The sequence below is a fragment of the Neofelis nebulosa genome, chromosome 5 (genome assembly GCF_028018385.1).
Source record: "Neofelis nebulosa isolate mNeoNeb1 chromosome 5, mNeoNeb1.pri, whole genome shotgun sequence".
NCBI lineage: Eukaryota > Metazoa > Chordata > Mammalia > Carnivora > Felidae > Neofelis > Neofelis nebulosa.
In genome coordinates this window covers 54,010,912-54,031,409 of record NC_080786.1, presented here as the reverse complement: position 1 = coordinate 54,031,409, position 20,498 = coordinate 54,010,912, and the positions used below count along the sequence as shown (strand labels likewise).

The window sequence follows — 20,498 nt, the reverse complement described above, 5'->3', positions numbered from 1 at the left end:
CTTAAATATCATTTTTTGGGAGGCCGTCTGTACACCTCATGTTATTCTTCATCATGGCACACAGTTCCTTTCTTTCATAGCATGCATATATATAGTGGCACACACACACACACACACACACACACACACATATATAGCCTATATATATATATATATATATATATATAGCCTAGCACAGGGGCTGGAGCCTGGAGGCACTCAATAAATATTTGTTGAGTGAGTGATTGAATGAACAAATTGAGTGCAATTTACTCCTCTAAGAGCCAGACTTTTTCTTGCTTCTCTCATTTTAATAAGGGAAGGGATACTGAGTGGAAGAGCAAAACAAAAGGAGATTACTCCCTTTAGTCTTGTCTTTTTCTTCTTTGCCAGATTTCACTTACTAGTTATGAAGATGAATTTCTGACATTGTTTATTCCCCCGACATGCTGGTTCAGCGTGCTGAGTGGCTGAGGCCTCTGGCAACAGCTCTTCATCCAGTGGAAGAGATGCTGCTTGCTCCTGCCTGTCAGAAAACAACACTGTGCCATGGCAGGGGAACAGAAATGCATTCAGTGCACCACTCAGTGCAAATGGGCAGAGTGGAAGGGACTGGGGAGAGCATGCTGGGCTCAGCCTCTTGGTTGCACAAAGGACGAAACAGGTCTCTGAGAGGTCAAGGGAACAGAATCTGGTCCTGTTCTGACTCCCCCCCCCCCCCCCCCGCCGCCCCCCAGTCCTAGTGAGAGCCTAGATCTCAGTGACATCATTGCCCTGTGGCCTCTCCTCACCAAGGGGACATGAAAGCCTGTGTTGTCAACAGCCTGCTTGTCCTTCTGGATCAGTTAGGAATGTACTTGACATCTGTGAGTGCCCTCTGCAACTCTAATTTGGGTTATGTTTCCATGAATACAGGGGAAACTTATTTTTCTTCTCAACCCAAATCATGCCCTGGGAGTTAATGAGGTTCTTAGCGTTACCGCTTATTGTGTAGCAGTAGAACTTTTCTTCATTTATGCTTAGCTTGCCTCCTGTAAGATCTAAGGCAGGAATCAGCACAGGCAACTTGAGGATTGTGTGTGGCTTGAGTGTCTCATAGCCCTGCAGGTGTGCTTTATTGAACCCCCAAAACTAATGTAAATTAGTTGCTAATGGAAAAATTGGATGGTTTTACATAAGAATCTGAGATTATGGCTTCTCTGGGAAAATAACCAATGTTCGGCAATTCTGGGCTTAACATTTCCTTTTTTTTTTTTTTTTTTTTTTTTTTTTTGAGAGAGAGAGAGAGAGTGCAAGAGGGGAGGGCCAAAGAGAGAGAGGGACAGAAGATCCAAAGTGGGCTCTGTGCTGATAGCCCAGAGCAGGCTCAAACTCACAAACTACAAGATTGGTCATGACCTGAGCTGAAGTCGGACGCTCAACCGACTGAGCCACCCAGGCGCCCCTAGGCTTACAATTCTTTGTGGCAACAGTTGGTTGGAACTCAGTAGAGGTGGCCCCATTTAGACCTGGGAACTCTCCCCAGCTTGATGCAGATGTTATCACTCTTCCCTTCCATGCAGCTGGCTTGTTGCTCTGCACTGGCACGTGGTCATCAGGTGCTTTCAGCAAACAATTGTGACGTCTAAAGTGAAGTTAGTCCAGAAGGATTTGAAGGAAGGCTGCAGGAGAAACTCAAGATAAGGTGTAAGTAACTATTTTAAGTTAGGAAAGGGGTAGGTAAAAGTTCTGAGAATCTTCCACAAACATTCCTTTAATGTTATCCATTAAGGTCCTACTGTAAACCAGGCACAAAGAGCTAAAAATATGGAAGGTTACTCCCCTTCACTTTCTACCCTTACTATCTGCTTCTGTTCTCCCCACTCTTCTCAAGTGGCTCTCTCAAAGTTCATCAACAGTCTCCACTATGGCCAAATTGTGTCCCCGCAAAAATTCATATTTTGAAGGTGTAACCCCCAATGTGATGGTATTTGGAGATGAAGCTTTTGGGGGTTAATTAGGTTTAGATGAGGTGGTGAGAATGGAGCTTCTCTCTCTCTCTTTCTCCCTTTCCCAGTCTCTCCCCTCCATGTGAGCACATAGAGACAAGACAACCCTCTGCAAGTCAGCAAGAAAGCCCAGCAAGAAAACCATGATGGTACCTTGGTCTCAGACTTCTAGCTTCCAGAACTGTGGGAAAATAAATGCCTGTTGTTTAAGTCACCCTGTCTATGGTATTTTGTTATGGTGGCCCGAGCAGACTAATCTCCTAATTGTCAGTCGTGTGGTTCTTGTCGTATTTGGATTCCCTGCAGCCTATGAGAGGGTAAACACTCTCTCTGGCTTAACTCTTATCCTTTGGCATCAGGGGACCATGTTCCTCCTACATTTGGAGCTGCTTCTGAGTTTCCTTTGCTGACTACCTCTTGAGCGTATCTACGTCTTTGAGAGTTGATGAAAACCCAGTGTGTGTGAGCGGATGAGGGTGGAAGGAAGGGAAAGGGTGCAGTCTGGATCTTATCCTTTCTTGCTCTGATGCTTTTTCCTGGGAATTTCATGTTATTCCAGCAGTCTCAAACTCCTGAGCTCCAGACAGAATCTCCACTTACAGGTACATAAACCAATAGGACTCAGATAAACCACTGCATTCTGCCCATACATTGATTCCTCCTTCCATGTTTTTGCCTATTCGAGTCACCACTGAATCTATCTTCCACTCTCTAAACTGGGAGTCATACTACATTTATTCATTAGACAGTTGGTTTCTGAGTATTTTCTGTGTGCCAGGAATTGGCATAAATTCCAGGGACACAGCAGTGCACAGAAAAAATGTTTTCCCTGTTCTTATAGAGTTGCCATTCTTTACCTGCCCCTTCACTTCCATGTCCAGTTGGTCTCCATATCCTTGATGCTTAAAACCTCTCCAAGCTGTCCCCTTCCCTATATCTCCACTGCTTCTCTGGAGCTCCTACCACCTCTTACCTGGACTGCTTCATTTCTTCCTAACTGGCTTCCCCGATACCAGTCTGTTCTTAATCTCTACCAGAGTTAACTAGAAAAAAAATCAAATCTATTCCATAGCTAAAGACTTTTTCTAGCTTCTTTTTCTTCGAGGAGCTCTTTTGTTTAGCTTAAGGGGTCTTTCTTTCTTTCTTTTTTTTAATTCATTTTTTATTTTTTTTTTTTTTTAAATTTTTTTTTCAACGTTTTTTATTTATTTTTGGGACAGAGAGAGACAGAGCATGAACGGGGGAGGGGCAGAGAGAGAGGGAGACACAGAATCGGAAGCAGGCTCCAGGCTCTGAGCCATCAGCCCAGAGCCCGACGCGGGGCTCGAACTCACGGACCGCGAGATCGTGACCTGGCTGAAGTCGGACGCTTAACCGACTGCGCCACCCAGGCGCCCCATCATTTTTTATTTTTTAAAATTTACATCCAAGTTAGTTAGCATATAGTGCAACAATGATTTCAGGAGTAGATTCCTTAGTGCCCCTTACCCATTTAGCCCATTCCCCTTCCCACAACCCCTCCAGTAACCCTCTGCTTGTTCTTCATATTTAAGAGTCTCTTCTGTTTTGTTCTCCTCCCTGTTTTTATATTATTTTTGTTTCCCTTCCCTTAGGTTCATCTGTTTTGTCTCTTAAAGTCCTCATATGAGTGAAGTCATATGATTTTTGTCTTTCTCTGACTAATTTCACTTAGCATAATACCCTCCAGTTCCATCCACGTTGTTGCAAATGGCAAGATTTCATTCTTTTTGATTGCTGAGTAATACTCCATTGTGTGTGTGTGTGTATATATATATATATATATATATACACACACATATATATAATACTCTATTGTGTATATATATATATATACATATATATATATATGTATATATATATATATATATATATATATATATATACCACATCTTCTTTATCCATTCATCCATTGAGGGACATTTGGGCTCTTTCCATACTTTGGCTATTGTTGATAGTGCTGCTCTAAACATGGGGGTGCATGTGTCCCTTCGAAACAGCACACCTATATCCCATGGATAAATGCCTAGTAGTGCAATTGCTGGGTCATAAGGTATTTCTATTTTTAGTTTTTTGAGAAACCTCCATACTGTTTTCCAGAGTGGCTGCACCAGCTTACATTCCTGTTAAGGGGTCTTTCTTTTCCCTCTCCCTCCCTATTCCTCCTCCCCCTTCACCCTTCACCCTCCTCCTCCCTCTCCCCCTCCCTCTCCCCCTCCCTCTCCCCGTCCCTCTCCTCCTCCTCCTCCTCCACCCTCTCCTCCTCCTCCTTCTTCTCTCTTACTACTTCTCCAGCTTTTTCCTTTAGAAGCTTTTTCCTTTTCTTTACTTCTAAAGGAAAATACTCTAGTATCCAGAGTGTAAACAGGATGAATTTTTACCATTCCCCAAACATGTCAGATTGTTTCCTGGTACTTCAGTATTGATACACTCACTATTCCTTCTATCTGCACTGCTCTTGCTTTGCCTCTTCTTGGCCTGAAGTTTGAAGAGATAGTTTAGGAGCTATCTCCTTGTGAAACTTAATTTTTCAAGATAGGGCTCTTCTTTTTGCCAAACTCCCACAGAACTGTTCATTCGACAATTGAAATACATTTTGCATTCTACTGTTATTTCCTGTCTGTTTACTTTGAGGCCAGGATCTATGTATATTTATTTTTAAATCTCTAGTATCTGGTGGATGAACCAGTTCATAGGAGGCATGGGACACATCATTCATAAATAACAATGTGTTCTCAGGACACCTGGGTGGTTCAGTCGGTTAAGTGTCCGACTTCGGCTCAGGTCATGATCTTGCAGTCTGTGAGTTTGAGCCCTGCGTCGGGCTCGGTGCTGACAGCTCAGAGCCTGGAGCCTGCTTCTAATTCTGTGTCTCCCTCTCTCCCTGCCCCTTCCCCACTCATGCTTTGCTCTCTCTCTCTCAAAAATAAACATTAAAATTAAAAATAACAACATGTTCTCTAATCTCAAAGGGCTTTTTAGTCTGATAGGGAAGTAAGACCTGGCACCTCACCAGGAAGTCCATGATCAGTGCTGTATGATATTAGATTTGTTTCTATCTTGAAGTGCTGCTATTATGAGTAGGAACGTTTGTTCATTATGTCTTTTAATTAGTTTCTTCTGGCGGGTGCTATAGGGCTGTATGTTAGTCTAGGGCTGACATTTCTAAATCTTGGTGGCCTAAAACAGAAATTTATTCTCTTGTAGTTTCAAGGCCAGGGGGAGAATTTGTTCCTCACCTCTTATAGCTGGTGGCTGTGGTGTTTCTTGGTTTGCGGCCACATCACTCCAGTCTTCAAGGTCAACCTTCAGATTCCTCTCTGCTCTGTGTTTACATCGCCTTCTCTCCCCCTCTCTCGTTCTCTCTCTTCCTCCGTGTGTGTGTGTGTGTGTGTGTGTGAGGGGTGGATAGAAATTTTCCTTTTTTGAAACATATTGCTTTTAAGGTCTGAAATTGTTGAGTTTTAGGAGTTCGCTATATATTCTGGATATTATTCTTATTGGATATATGATTTGCAAATATTTTATCCCATCCAGTGGGTTGTCTTTTTGCTTTCTTGATAGTATCCTTTGATGCACAAAAGTTCTTAATCGTGTTGAAGTCCAATTTATCTATTTTTTCTTTTGTTGTCTGTGCTTTGGTTGTCATATCCAAGAAGTCATTGCCAAATCATTTCCTTTCTTTTTATTTCCAAAAAATATTCCCTGGTATAGATATGCCACATTTTATTTATCGATTCATCAGTTGATGGACATTTGGGTTGTTTCCACCTTTTGACTATTATCAATAATGCTACTTTGAATATTCACAAATTCATGTTCTTGTGTAGACATAAGTTTCTATTTCTCTTGGGTATAAATCTAGAGTAGAATTGCTGGGTCATATGGTAACTGTTTAAAGAACTGCCAGACTGTTTTCCAAAGTGGCTGTATCATTCGTGTCTGAGGATTCCAATTTCTCTACATTCTCACCAGCAATTGTTGTTATCTAACTTTTGGATTATAGTCATCCTGATGGGTTTGAAGTAGTATCTTAGCATGGTTTTGGTTTTCATTTTCTTGATGACTAATGATGTGTATCTTTTCAAGTACTTATTGGTCCCTTGTAGATAGATCTTCTTTAGAGTAATGTTTATTCAGATCCTTTGCCCATTTTAAAATCAGGTTGTCTTTTTATTATTGAGTTGTAATAGTTCTTTATATTTTTTAGATACAAGTCTCTTATCAGGCATATGACTTGCAGAAATCTCCCATTCTGTGACTTGTATTTTCACTTTCTTGATGGTGTTCTTTGAAGCAGAGAAGTTTTAAATTTTGATGATGTACACTTCATGTACTTTTCTTTTTTGTTGCTTGAGATTTCTTTTTTAAAATGTATTTACTTATTTATTTTTTAATTTACATCCAAGTTAGCATATAGTGCAGTGATTTCAGGAGTAGATTCCAGTGGTTCATTCCCTACGTATAACACCCAGTGCTCATACCAACAAGTGTCTCACTTAATGCCCCTTGCCCATTTAGCCCATCCTCCCACCACAACCTTCCAGCAACCCTCAGTTCTCTGTATTTAAGAGTCTCTTATATTTAGTACCCCCTCCTTGTTTTTATATTATTTTTGCTTCCCTTCCCTTATGTTCACCTGTTTTGCGTCTTAAATTCCACATGTGAGTGAAGTCATGTGATATTTGTCTTTCCCTGACTAATTTCGCTTTGTTGCTTGAGATTTCAGTCTCAGAAAGCATTGCCTAATCTGAGCTTATTTATGCCTCTGTTTTCTTTTAAGCATTTTATAAGTTTAGCTCTTACATGGATGTCTTTGATCTGTTTTAAGTTCATGTTGTATAAAGTAGGGGCCCAACTTCACTCTTTTGCATGTGGCTATTTCAGTCTCTCCAGCACCATTTATTGAAAAGACAATTTTTTTCTCCATTGGAACATCTTGATACTCTTTAAAATCAACCGACCACTAATGGGAGGGAACTGGAGCTTTTCTTTATTTAATACAGAGATGATAGTGAGCATTTTGACACAATCCTGATTTTAATGGGAAACTTTTAGGCCTTCATCTTTTTTTGTGGTGCTGCTGTCAGTTTTCAATAGATAGCCGTATTAATAGAAGGATGTTTCTTTGTATTCCTAGTTTCTTAAGAGTTTTTAAATTTGTGAGTGACATTCAAATGTTGTCTCTACATCAAGAAGATGATCATGTTTTGTTTTTATTCATTAATCTGTTAGTATATTAAGTCACACTGATGGGTATTTTCTTTTAAAAAAATTTTTTTTAATGTTTATTTATTATTGAGAGACAGAGACAGAGCATGAACATGGGAGGGGCAGAGAGAGGAGGAGACACAGAATCCGAAGCAGGTTCCAGGCTCTGAGCTGTCAGCATAGAGCCCAACGCGAGGCTCGAACTCACAAACCGCGAGATCATGACCTGAGCTGAAGTCAGACGTCCAACCAACTGAGCCACTCAGACACCCCATGATGGGTATTTTCTAATGGCTAATTCTTATATTCCTGAGATAAGCCCTTTCTGGACTTGCTTAGGTTTTATTTGGTACTTCTGTATCCATCTGTGTGAGATTGGCCCATAGATTCCTTCTCTTATGTAGTTTTGATCTGTTTTTGGTTTTTGTGTCAGACATCGCTTGACACATCTTTCCAGCCCTACCTCTAACTCCTGGGTGACCAGTTCCATGCTGGCTTTGTCCCAGTACAACCTACTGTACCTGGCCTAGGTTCATGCCCTGCTCCTCCAACATCCTTCCTAGAGCTTTCCCAAGGCACAAGCATGAGATACCCGCAAAACCTGCTCTGCACTCACACACGTACACCTGGAAGTGCAGGCGGGTGAGGAGTGAACACCTGTGGGGCCACTCATGACCAAGGGCAGACCTTGACCAAAGCACTCAGGAGAGCTTATTGCACCTTCTTTTCTTTTCCCAGGCTGACAGTCCTAAGATGAAATTAAGAGGCCTCTTAGGTTTCAGTCTCCCTTAGTGGAAGCCAACTCAATGATATATTCTTTTTTTTTATGTTTATTTATTTTGAGAGAGAGAGAGCATGCATGTGCACACAAGTAGGGAGGGGCAGAGAGAGGGAGAGGGAGAATCCCAAGCAAACTCTGTGCTGAGACAAGCTCTGCCCCAATGCGGGGGGCTCAATCCCACAAATTGAGAGATCATGACCTAAGCTGAAATCAAGGGTGGGATGGCTTAACCCACTGAACCACCCAGGTGCCCCTCAATGATGTATTCCTATGTGAGCTTTTCTCCTTCCTTGTTTCAATGCTCTGTCCCTCACTTCTGCTTCCCAGGATCACAGTCTAAATAAACTACCCCTATGGAAGCCTGCGTCTCAGGCTCTGTTTTCAGGGAAGCCCCAGCTAAGACAGTTTTGTTCCAGAAAATAAATTGATAACTTCCTTTTTTTTCTTTAAAATATATTCTGTTTTGGGGGCTCCTGGGTGGCTCAGTCAGTTAATCAGCCAACTCTTGATTTCAGCTCAGGTCATGATCTCATGGTTTGTGAGTTCGAGCCCCACGTCGGGCTCTGCAGTGATGCTGTAAGGCCTGCTTGAGATCTCTCTCTCCCTCTCTCTCTGTCCCTACCCTGCTCGTGCCCTATCTCTTTCTCTCAAAAGTAAATAAACAAACATTTTAAAAAATGTTCTGTAATCTGTTGAATGTTTGTTAAAACCTGCCTGTGAAACCATACTGTACCATTTGTGATAGAAGAAAGGGAAACTTCTTCCCCCTGCAACTTATTCAAGTTTTTAAATAGTTATTGGTTTATTCAAATCTTCTATTTCTCTTTGAATTTATTTTTATAATTTATATTTTTCAAGTTTATATTGTTTTTCTTTTATACTTTTAAACTTTCTACTGCATGTATAGTTATATCTTCCCTTCACTTCTAATGTTCATTTGTGCCTAATCTGTGTCTTCTCTTGTTTTTGCTTGATCAGTATAACCAGGGGCTTATTTGTTGTCTTTTCAAAAACATAATTATTGATCATAATTAATTTCAGGTTTTGTACTTATTTCTTTTTTCCTACACTCTTGGAGTTTGCTTTGAGTCAAATGCTGCCTGAGTTAACTCATTTATTTTTCTTAAAAAGTTTTAATTTTAATATATAAAATATCCCAAATACCCAGAAGAGAAAAAAAAACCAAAAACATATATTGGTAATAAATACCCATGTCACTACCACACAGATTTTAAAAAACAGATTACTTTCAACCTTCCTTATTTACCAAAGATTTCTTATTTACCAATAAATGCATTTAAGACAACTAACACAACATAACATAACATAACATTCATTGCATCTTACAATTCTTGATTTGTAGTTTTGGTTATCTCTTAGTTCTGAACATTTTGAAATTTTTGTTGTAATTTCCTCTTGAATTTATATATTACTAGAATTATATCATTAAAATTCCAAATGTATTCTCTCTTATCTTTCTATATTGATTTCTAATTTTATTGCTCTGTGGACAGAGACTGTTAAATCTATTCTTTTAGATTAGTTGATACTTCTTTATTGATTTGGAAAGATGCTCTTGACATGTTGTTAAGAGAAAGTATCATTATGATAAAAATTATTGCACTGGGGAGAAAAAGCATGTGCATGCTTGCAGGAGGGAAAGATAAAGCGGATTCAAGCCAAAATATTTATCTGACAAATAGTTATCACCAAAGTGAAAGGAGATTATGGAAGGTTTCTTTTTAAGCTTTCATTTTAATTCCAGTTAGCTAACATACAGTGTTATATTAGTTTCAGGTGTACAATGTAGTAATTCAACACTTCATGAAAGGGTTGTTTTTTTTTTACTTCATTTTTCTTCTTGGCTTTTCAATAATTTTTTTTAATTAAAAATTTTTTTTCAACACTTATTCATTTTTGAGAGACAGAGAGAGACAGAGCACCAGAGGGAGAGAGGCAGAGAGAGAGAGAGGGACACACAAAATCCAAAGCAGGCTCCAGGCTCTGAGCTGTCATCACAGAGCTCGACCCGGGGTTCAAACCCACAAACCCCAAGATCATAACCTGACCTGAAGTCAGACGCTTAATGGACTGAGCCACCCAGGCGCCCCGAATTTTTAATAATTTTTTAATGACCATGTTCTCTCTTAAAAAATTAAAAATCAGCTTACTGATTTTTAAAAATCTTTCTTTGTAAAAATAATCGATGCCCATTCAAGAATTATTAATTTAAAATGGCATTTTAATTAATTAAATGTTATTAATTAAAAATGTTATTAATTAAAATGTTATTAATTAAAAATGGCATTATATGTAAATATATGTATTATATACATATATGTAGATATGTGTATATGTAGATATTTCTAAAACTTGCTTTTATTCCTTCAAAGTATATTATGGAGACTTTTGCTTTGCTATAGCAGGCTGACCATATGACTTACACACTTTTGCTCCTCAAAACTTATTGAAATGACAGCACAAATATATTCCCAAAGAGACCAAATGATGGCAATAAATTCTGAAAATGGTAACAAAAAATAAAGCATAAGAAGAGATAGTTCCTTCTAAGCCTCAGGAACTGGTGGCAGTGTTATCAGGAAGGTGGGGGTGAGGTGGGTTGTGGGTTGGGGCATAAGGAGCAGACCACCTCCACTTTCTTCTTGGCCCCAGTCAGTTAATTCTTCAGAGAAATGGACCAGGGAAGCCCTGAACTTTGGGGATTCCAGGCATGGAAATTTCTCTGGGACGTACTGGTAAGTGAAACAAACAAACGTGTAGAAAGATACACATGAGCTAAACTCTTGTATATTAACAAAACAAAGCATACGTACATAAGTAAGAATCTAAAAGCATGAAACAATTTTGGAAAGATACACACAATATCTGTGGTCATGTAGTTTCCCAAGTGGTGCGGGGCTCTTCTCTAAATTTTCTGCCTGAGTGAACATATTCATTTTTGTGGCTTTAAATGCTGTCTTCATGCTGAAAACTCCCAATTTTTTGTCTCCATTGGGTGGGGTTCCAACATTGGCTCACACTAAGCCAGCTATGGTGCTAGCTTCCATGGCCACAGTGATTGCTTTAGGGAAGTGCGTAAGACTCCAGTAGAACTCATGGGACTTGATGGAATTTGAGGCAATTATTTCCAGCTGGCTTTGAACCTGAGAAGGAGAAAGGTCTTGTAGCATTCTTGCTATAGGCTGTACCGTTCACATTGCCACTGAACTGTTACTAATCCTGAGTATTATCAATGATTTATTTTTACCTTTGCCCACGTGTCAGGAGTAAATATATCTGGGTGACATTTTGTTTATTGTTAGTGAGGTTAAGCATCTTTTCATGTTGTGTAGTCATTTGCATTTCTTTTATAAGCTGCCCATTTATTCTCTTTTGTCATTTATAAATTGCATTGTTAGTCTGTTCCTAACGGATAAGTAAGATGTTTTAACATATTGTGAATATTATGCCTTTCTTATATGTATCGCATGTATATTTAGCACACTGTTTTGAGTCACTATTTTCTAATTATTTTAATGTTGTTATTGACGTTGAATGTGTCCTGGGACAGTCATTAGTCAACTGTGCCTACATTCACCTGGGAACTAAGGAGGGCAGCAGCTGCTTTCCAAGTGCTTCCTCTCCTAGCAACACCTCCCAACATGGGTTTATTGTGGACTGGTCAAACATGAAAATTCTCCTTCACAGCCTGTTAAAGGTGTGTGAGCACAGACTACATTCTTATGAAGATTTACAATAAAAAGAGTAAAACATCTGAATAATCATTTTGTCCTTATTTATTGTGTCACTGAAAATACAAATCGCATCCAATGTGATAATTTACCTTGCTGATTAAGCATAGCATGAGTTTTTGTCTTACAAATTAAGTCCGTTTAGTGGTAAGTTTTTGTGGCCTCTTTGAGTCCCATGGGCCAGCCATTAGGAAATGCTGATTTATCTGACCAGCACATAATATAAGAAGGACAAATGGAAGGATAGCTAAACTTTATAAACATCAACAATGTGTCAGGCACTATTCTAAATATGCTACACACATTACACCCTTCATTTCTTAAAACAAGCCCATGAGGCAGGTACTATGATTATCCCTATTTTCCAGATGGAGGAACAGGCACCGCTAGGTTAATTAGCTTGTCCAAGCCCATCCAGCTACTTGTGGAAGACCAAGGCTTTGAACTCAGAAGGTCTGTGCTCACTGGCTGCTCTTTAAGCCACTATGCACACATCCTTCTTAGTGCTTTGTTTTATTTCATTTTGTTTTTGGTTGCCTTAAGCTTGATTGTGTCATTTAAACCCATAGAATGTAGATCTGAGTTTTTGTTCTATAGCATGAAAATGGGAATTCAATGTGATAAGAACTCTTAGTGTGTTTAATTCTGAGCTCTCCAAATGGGACTGGCATATATTTCTAAGAGATCAAACATTATTTTATTTTTTAATTTTTTAAATGTTTACTTATTTATTTCGAGAGAGAGCACAAGCAGAGGAGGGGCAGAAAGAGAGGGAGAGAGAGAGAATCCCAAACAGGCTCTACACTGTCAGCCCAGAGCCCGACATGGGGCTTGAACCCACCAACCGTGAGATCATGACCTGTGCTGAAATCAAGAGTCAGACGCTTAACCAGCTGAGCCACCCAGGTGCCCCAAAGATAAAAAATTATTTTAAAACACTCTGCAGTGTCTCATGCTGCCCCAAGCAAATTTTGGAATAAGTTTGACCTATACCAAGAATATGGCTTGTATATATTTTTACTGAATTTGTCTTTATCAAGCTGGTGGCTAATTATTTCAGATGATCAGAAAGGTGGATACTTACTGTCTTGGCAGGGTTAGTGGGGCTCCTAAGTGTCACCCTAGGGAATGTCGGCCATTGCCTGGAGCCAGGCTGAGTTAGTAGGCTGGTCGGAGTGCAGGCTGCCAGGGACTTGGCTAAAGGAGCCGAAGGGAAGAGCTAGGAAAATCTAGGTGAAGGGACCCCTGAGCCTGAGGAAAGAGGTGCTTGGTCAGTAGGCATGTGGCCCAGGCACAGTGGGGCCTGATGGTTCAGGGATTGGGTGCAGACATGGGATGGTCTCTAGGAACTCCCTGAGAAGCATGGTGGCCAGCAGGTCAGAGCGGATTTGCCCATTTGGGGGGCACAATTCTGCATCTGAAATCAGCACCATTCTTAAGCTTTTGCTCTCACTTCCCTATCCCAGAGCTGTTAAGGACATTCCATGGCCAATAACCTCTCATGAGGGATACACGGGGACCCCTAGAAACAGTGTTTAAAATATTAGTAAGAACTAATATCTATTGAGCTTATACCATGGATCAGGAATGAGTCAAAGGCCTTCCACATGTACCAACCCTCTGAGGCAAGAATTGTTTACAGGTGTGGCAGGTGAGGCAAAGGGAGCTTAGGGAAATTGGCCAACATCACATAGCATGCAAATGGGGCAGGTGGAAGAGGGAGGATCCGAGGGGGTTTGGCTCCAGACCCTGTACATCAAGCTGTCATATGGTACTGCCTTCTTGGTATGTTAGTAAAGGGTTTCACTCTCTGGATGTAAGAGGAGCACTGAATTTGCTATACTGCTTAGAACAAAATATGTCAGTCTCAAGTCAGTAATTTCCTTCAGCCCTGTATCTGTCTCCCAGAGTCCTGTGCACAGTCCTGTAGGAGGTTATCTTCTGTCCAAATGTCCTTCATCTCTGGATTTTCCTAGGCTGGAAAGGGGTTCAGTCCTCAGCTTTTAAGCCACAGAGGAAGTTTTATTTTTATTTACTCTGTGGCTATTTAATACCTATATGTATGTGTGTGTATACACACACACACACACACACACACACACATATATACATTTTTTTTTTTTTTTTTACTGATGCTTCCTTTGTCCTATTGGGCTCATTTTGCCCATCAGTCTCCCCTGAAGAACCAAGACAAAGTATATATGCTGAGTGTTATCTGGCCACCTCCTGACTGACAGGTCTGGCACAGTGACATTGGGACATTGGGTCCTGGCTCTCCCTCCAAAGCATTCATCGCTTACAGGAATGTCCACTGATGGCCAAGGGTCAGAGCTGCTGGAACACTGAGAAGTCCAGTGGAGGAATGCTGCATTTGCTTCTGTTCTGAGATCTCTGGGGTAAGTTCTTGAAGACTGTGGCTCCTACCAGGGAAGTCCCTGGTGGCTAAATAAAGAGGTTCCAAGTAAAAGAAAGAAAGAGTTGTTTAATTACTACATATATATTTTTAACTTTTTAAAAAATGTTCTTATTTATTTTTGAGAGAGAGAAAGCACAAGCAGGGGACGGGCAGAGAGAGAGGGAGACATAGAATCAGAAGCAGGCTCCAGGCTGTGAGCTGTCAGCACAGAGCCCGACAAGGGGCTTGAACCCGTGAACTGCGAGATCATGACCTGAACCAAAGTCAGATGCTTAACTGACTGAGCCACCCAGGTGCCCTGAAAACCATATATTTAAAGACAAAGATGTGCGCTCTGGGACATCATGTGCCAACACTGATTGGGCATAGAGTTTGCCACAGAGGCTAGAAGGCATACTATTTAAATTTGACAGCCTTTGAGGAGCTGTGAGTTAGCTTACAACAGTATGTTAAAGTTAAATATATTATTATTACTGGGATGGGGCTGGTAAAAAATGAGATGCTGCCAAACACATTTAATAAATTATAAAATATCTTCTTCATTCATTACTGCCTTTAACTTTTGTAACAACCCTGTGGGTGTTGCCAAAAGACAGGGAAACTGAGGCTCAGAGTGATTCAGCCACTTGTTAAAGGTCACATAACTTATGCAGAAGCTGAGATATGAAGCCATGTGGCTGATTCACAAGCAAATGTTGGTAAAGATCTGGGATAACTGGCACCCATACCCGGTTAATTGGGGGTGTAAACTGGTAAAATTTCCATGGAAGATAACTTGGCAATATCTATCAAATGATAGATGCCTTTGGAATTCCACTTCTAGGGTGTTTGTGGTTCAGTGTAACTGGCCACCAGCAATGAATTAATTAAATTAACTCTGTCTAGAAATGGAATACTATGCAGCCATGAAAAGCAGGTATATGTGAACATACAAATATAGAGTGATCTGCAATATATATTATCGAGTGAAAAAAACAAGAAGCTGTTCTCCACACTTCTTTGTGTTGTTTTAAAAGGGACTGGCTGCCTAAAGAGACAGGGAGTTGTGGATACTATCATTAAGACAGTTACACAATTTTAAACTGAGGTCTGTGGTTCATTTTTAACTAGTATCTGTGGTTTCCATATCTGCAAGTGGCAACATAGTGAGCTGTTGACAGGCATATGGGATGGCTTTATGTATACAGTGAGTATTTTTATGGTATTAGTTAAAACGGATTCTTCCTAGCATTTCACACTATGTTCTAGAAGCTCTTCACTTTTCTGACTTGGCCTATCTAAATCTTCAGAGTTAGAAGGAAACTTAGAAACTATGCAATTCAGTATTTATCAACAGCAGGTCACAGCTTCCCGGTGAATTCTGAAATTAAATTTGTGGGTCAAAACTAGCATTACTTCATTCACTAAAAATTAAAAAAAAAATATAGACTAAAACAAAGTATCAGAGTACATTGTACATAGAAAGGCTATGTTTCATATTGGGAAACTGTGTTTTATGGTATGATTTGTTGTACTTCTGTGTATGAGTTTATGTGCATACCTGTATATGTGTGGTCTGCATGTGCATGTATGGGCTTTTTGTGTATTTGTGTATGTGTTATGTGCTTATACATATATTTGTGCATGTGTATGTGTGTGCTGTGGTTTTAAATGCATTTCTGTTTTTTTTTTTTTAAGTTTATTTATTTTGAGACAGTGTGTGTGCATGCACACGTGTGTGGGGGAGGGGCAAAGAGGGCAAATCCCAAGCAGGCTCTGCAATGTCAGTGCAGAGACTGATGTGGGGCTCACACTCACAAACCATGAGACCATGACCTGGGCCAAAATCAAGAGTTGAACGCTTGGGGTGCCTGGGTGGCTCAGTCTGTTAAGCGTCTGACTTCCGCTCAGGTCATGATATAACAGTTCGTGGGTTTGAGCCCTGCATCGGGCTCTGTGCTGACAGCTCAGAGCCTGGAGCCTGCTTCTGATTCTGTGCCTCCCTCTCTCTCTGTCCCTCCCTTACTCGTACTCTGTCTCTCTTTCTCTCTCAAAACTAAATAAATGCTAAAAAAATAAAAGAGTTGAACACTTGACTGATTAAGCCACCCAGGCACCCCTAAATGTGTTTCTTACTATTGGTCCTAGACTAAAAAGCTTTAAATCCATTGTTCTAGTTCACAATGTCTTATTTTATGGATAAGGAAATGGAGGCTCAGACAGGACAAGTGACTTGCCCAAGATGAGTAACAGGGCTAGAATTCCTACTCTTGTGTCCAGACTTATAGGTTCCTTATGTGTTTCATTATATTTTATAGATGTTTCTGTTGCCAGGGCCACTGAAGGACTTTAAGGAATGGAAAGGTAGGTAATTGGGCTTTTATTTTGGAAGACCATGAGGAACAATGTGGAGGATGAACTGGAACGCACTAAAAGTAGGCTGGGACACCAGGTAGGAGCTCTGGTGAGAACTGATGATCCCCTAAGGCACTGACACTATGCCTTCTAAGGAGGAAAAAGGTGTGAAATTTATTCACAGGGCAGCAATGACAGGACCTGGTGATGACTGAATTTGAAGTGGCACAGGAGAAAGAGTCAAGAAGAAATTCCAAGTTTCAGACTTGGGTACCTGGGTAAATGGTGGGGTGGTTTGCTGAGCAGGAGAAAACAGGAGAATGAACAGTTTTGGGGCCAAAGACAATGAGAATAGATCTGAGATGTCTTTGGAAGTTTCCAGTAGAGACTTTCAGGAGGGAATGAGAAAGCCAGCTTAGAATGCAGAAGAGAGCTCGGGGGTGGAGCTAATTATCTGGGAATCATCAGTGGAGGGTGAAGGATAGCTGTGAAAAGATTCTTTCTTTTGGGTTCCTTGGGATCCTACCCTTGAGTGTGGCTTCAAGGATTTCTTATTGGAAAGGCACAAGCAGAAACTTCTCACCGCACATCACCTCAACCAAATGCCACAGATATGCAAAATGAAACCATTGGGGGCAGACTCAGAAACCAAACCAACAAATTCTCCTCTCAGAGACTTTTTCTTTATTTACTCGTTTGGTTTCCATTTGTGCCCATGTAATTAAATTATTCTTTCTTTCTTTTACTTGGAACCTCTTTATTTAGCCACTGGGGACTTCCCTATGGTAGGGGCCACAGTCTTCAAGGACTTGCCCCAGAGATCTCAGAACAGAAGCAAATGCATTTCTGCTTGAGCTATTATTTCTCTGCCAAAGGGAATCTTCCTGACCAGTAATCCTGCTAACCTTTTATGGGAAATTTGACTTCTGGGCTTCAGTATAGATATTAAATTCACAGTGAAACTGTGGAAGACTCCCATTCATTAAAAATTTCATTCATACTCTCAAAGCTGAAAACAAGAAACCACAGTTTGGATTATAGGGATAGCCACTCTAAATGACCCAAGTGAACAATTGTTTCCGTCATGATATGTTTCCTGTGAATTCCAAGGGAATTCATGAAATAGAAACATTTTCTTATTTCACTTTTTATTGTAGATGCTAAGGTTTTGTTGGGAGGTTACTTGGGTACAGGGCAGGGGTGTTTCCAGAGGCTATGGAATTGGGCTGTATTAAAGGACCCTGGATACAGAATTTGCCTGGGTTGAAAGGATTTAGAGATTTTCCACTGGCCACAAATACAGGATCTATCACTGACTTGATTCATAAACTTAACAAGTCACTTCGTCTTTCCAGGCTTCATTTCTCTTCTTCAAGAAAAGGTGAAATGGCCTTTCTGTGCTGAGGGTCCAAATGACATTGCTTTGGGTTCCAGTCATAACTTAAAGGGAAACTTGCACAATGTCCGGAGCCCTTGACGTCCTGCAAAGGGAGGAGGATGTCCTCTAATTCCTTGCAACAGAACTCGCTTAGATGACACTAACATTGACTTCCAAACAGAACAGTACATCTACCTAAAAGAAAGTGATGGCGCATTACAAATCTGGAGAGATCTATGAGAAGCTTCTGCCGGCAGCTTGTTCCATTGTTGCCATCAAAAACCCGGCTAATGTCAGCATCATATTCTAGGAACACTGGCCACTGGGCTGTGCTCAACTCGACGGCTGCCACTGGAGCCCCTCCTACTGTGGGCCACTTCACTCCCGGAACCTTCACTAGCCAGGTCCAGGCTGCCTCCCGGGAACTGTGTTTTCTGCTGGTCACTGATTCAGGGCTGACCACCACCCTCTCACAGAGGTGTCTTATATTAACCTGCCTACCGTTGCTCTGTGTAACCCAGACTCTCCACAGTGCTGTGTGGACACTGCCATCCCATGCAACAGCAAAGGAGCTCACTCAGTGGGTCTGAGGCGGTGGATGCTGGCCTGGGAGGTTCTGCACACACTCCCGTGCACCATCTCCCATGAACACCCGTGGGAGGCCACACCTGACCTCTCTCTCCTTCCACAGAGATCCTGAAGAGACTGAGAAGGAAGAGCAGGCTGATGCTGAAAAGGCTGTGACCAAGGAGGGATTTCCAGGTGAATGGACTGCCCCGGGTCCCGAATTTACTGCTACTCAACCTGAGGTCTCAGGTGGTCTGAGACATGCGGGGTCCTCAGTGCCGGTCCAGCAGTTTCCTACTGAAGACTGGGGCTCTCAGCCACTGCTCAGGACTGGGCTGCAGCTCCCACTGCTCGGGCCCCTGAATGGGTGGGAACAACCCCTGAGGGATCCTAAGTTGCTCCGTCCACAGACTCTTAAACAGAAATGGAAATAAGGTTGATGGAAAACAAACAGTTCCCCCCAAAAAAGTAAAGGAGAAATGGGACCAAGTGGTCACTAAGTTTCCTTCTGAATCTAAAAATGCTGTGATTTTGTAAACGACTCTATAGTAGCCCTCATTTAAGGGACAATTTATCAGGCACTTTGGAAGGATGAATACAATTTTTTGGCTTGTAACTTCAGTCAATTAATTAAACAAATATGTATGGATAGCCAATTATGCGCTTGGCATTCTACTCGGTGCTGGAGAAACATAGGACAAAGGTCATAATGCCCTGCCCTTGCAGGCTACGGAGAGACATGACAGCTGTGTTCCAGAATCAGCAATGGCCTGAGCTTTCTATTTCTGAGTCTATTGTGTCCTTAGTTTGCTCACTGTAAAATGGAGTCAAGTTCTGATAATTTACTATCTCCTCTACTAGCACAGAGGACAGGAATTTTGTTTCTTTTATTGATTGTTATATCTTCAATAACTGGAAGAATGCCCACCACAATGTTGGTGATTGATGTACAAGGTGTAATAATGGAGTGCAGATGTGAAGGATATATTTAAAGGTGGTAGAAGAATGAACCAATACAATGGTCTTCAAACTCCAGTATGCATACCCCAAAAGAGTTTACAAAGACTTTCCATGAAATGGGTGGGGATAGATAGCTTTAGGGGAATCAATTTTCAGATCTTCAACTTCCACACGAACCATTTCTCAAAGGTGATCTGCCTGGGAACTGCTGAAAAGTTGTCCTGCTGACATTTCCCCCCATCTTCCCTTTTACAGGCTTCTCTTAATAAATGAATGCCTTTTCTTACAGGCTTATTGGGATGCATTCCCCGAGGTGGTAAAAAGCACCCGGAGAAGAAATGTTTAGGGGTAAATGACTCTAATGACTGGCTAATACCTTTTGCAAGTCAAGTGGTTTCCAATGCTTTTGTCAACAAAATTTAAGTAGAACCTAATGGAATTGTCATTCGATAGATTGTTAAAAATAATTTTTGATGGTAGTTTAATCACAATGTGATATTTGGCATATACTTCAAAGGGAACTCAAGGAACTGATTGACATTGCTGTAACAAGACTCCTTCCATTTCCACCTACTTACTAATGAACAAGTTTTCTCAAAGGTTAACATCTATAAAAACCAAAATGGAGGGGCACCTGGGTGGCTCAGTCGGTTTAAGCGTCTGACTTCAGCCCAGGTCATGATCTTGTGGTTCGTGAGTTCAAGCCCCACATCTGACTCTGTGCTGACAGTTCAGAGCCTGGAGTCTGCTTTGGATTCTGTGACTCCCTCTCTCTCTCTGCCCCTCACCTGCTCTCTCTCTCTCTCTCTCAAAAATAAACAAACATTAAAAAAAAAACAAACAAAAATGGAGGTAGACATGATGGAGAACTCTAGTCTTATTCTGTTAATAAGTAATATTCATTGAATACTTGAATGAGTTGAAAATGAAAACAAGCTCCTCTCAATAAAAGGTGCATTTCCAATATAATTTTCCTTTTTATTCCACAGTTGTTCAAAGTTTATAATATATTTATATTGTTTTAATTGATTAATGATAGTAATTCTCATAGTAACAATATAGAAGAATTTTATCACTTAGAACCTTATGGTCACAGGAGACTTTAAAAATTTTA

At 40.8% G+C, this 20,498-nt stretch overlaps 1 pseudogene; it reads left to right on the top strand.

Moving 5' to 3' along the window:
- Positions 1-17,939: 17,939 nt before the first annotated feature.
- On the top strand, positions 17,940-19,006 carry LOC131512089 (small ribosomal subunit protein uS2-like; annotated as a pseudogene).
- Positions 19,007-20,498: the final 1,492 nt, after the last annotated feature.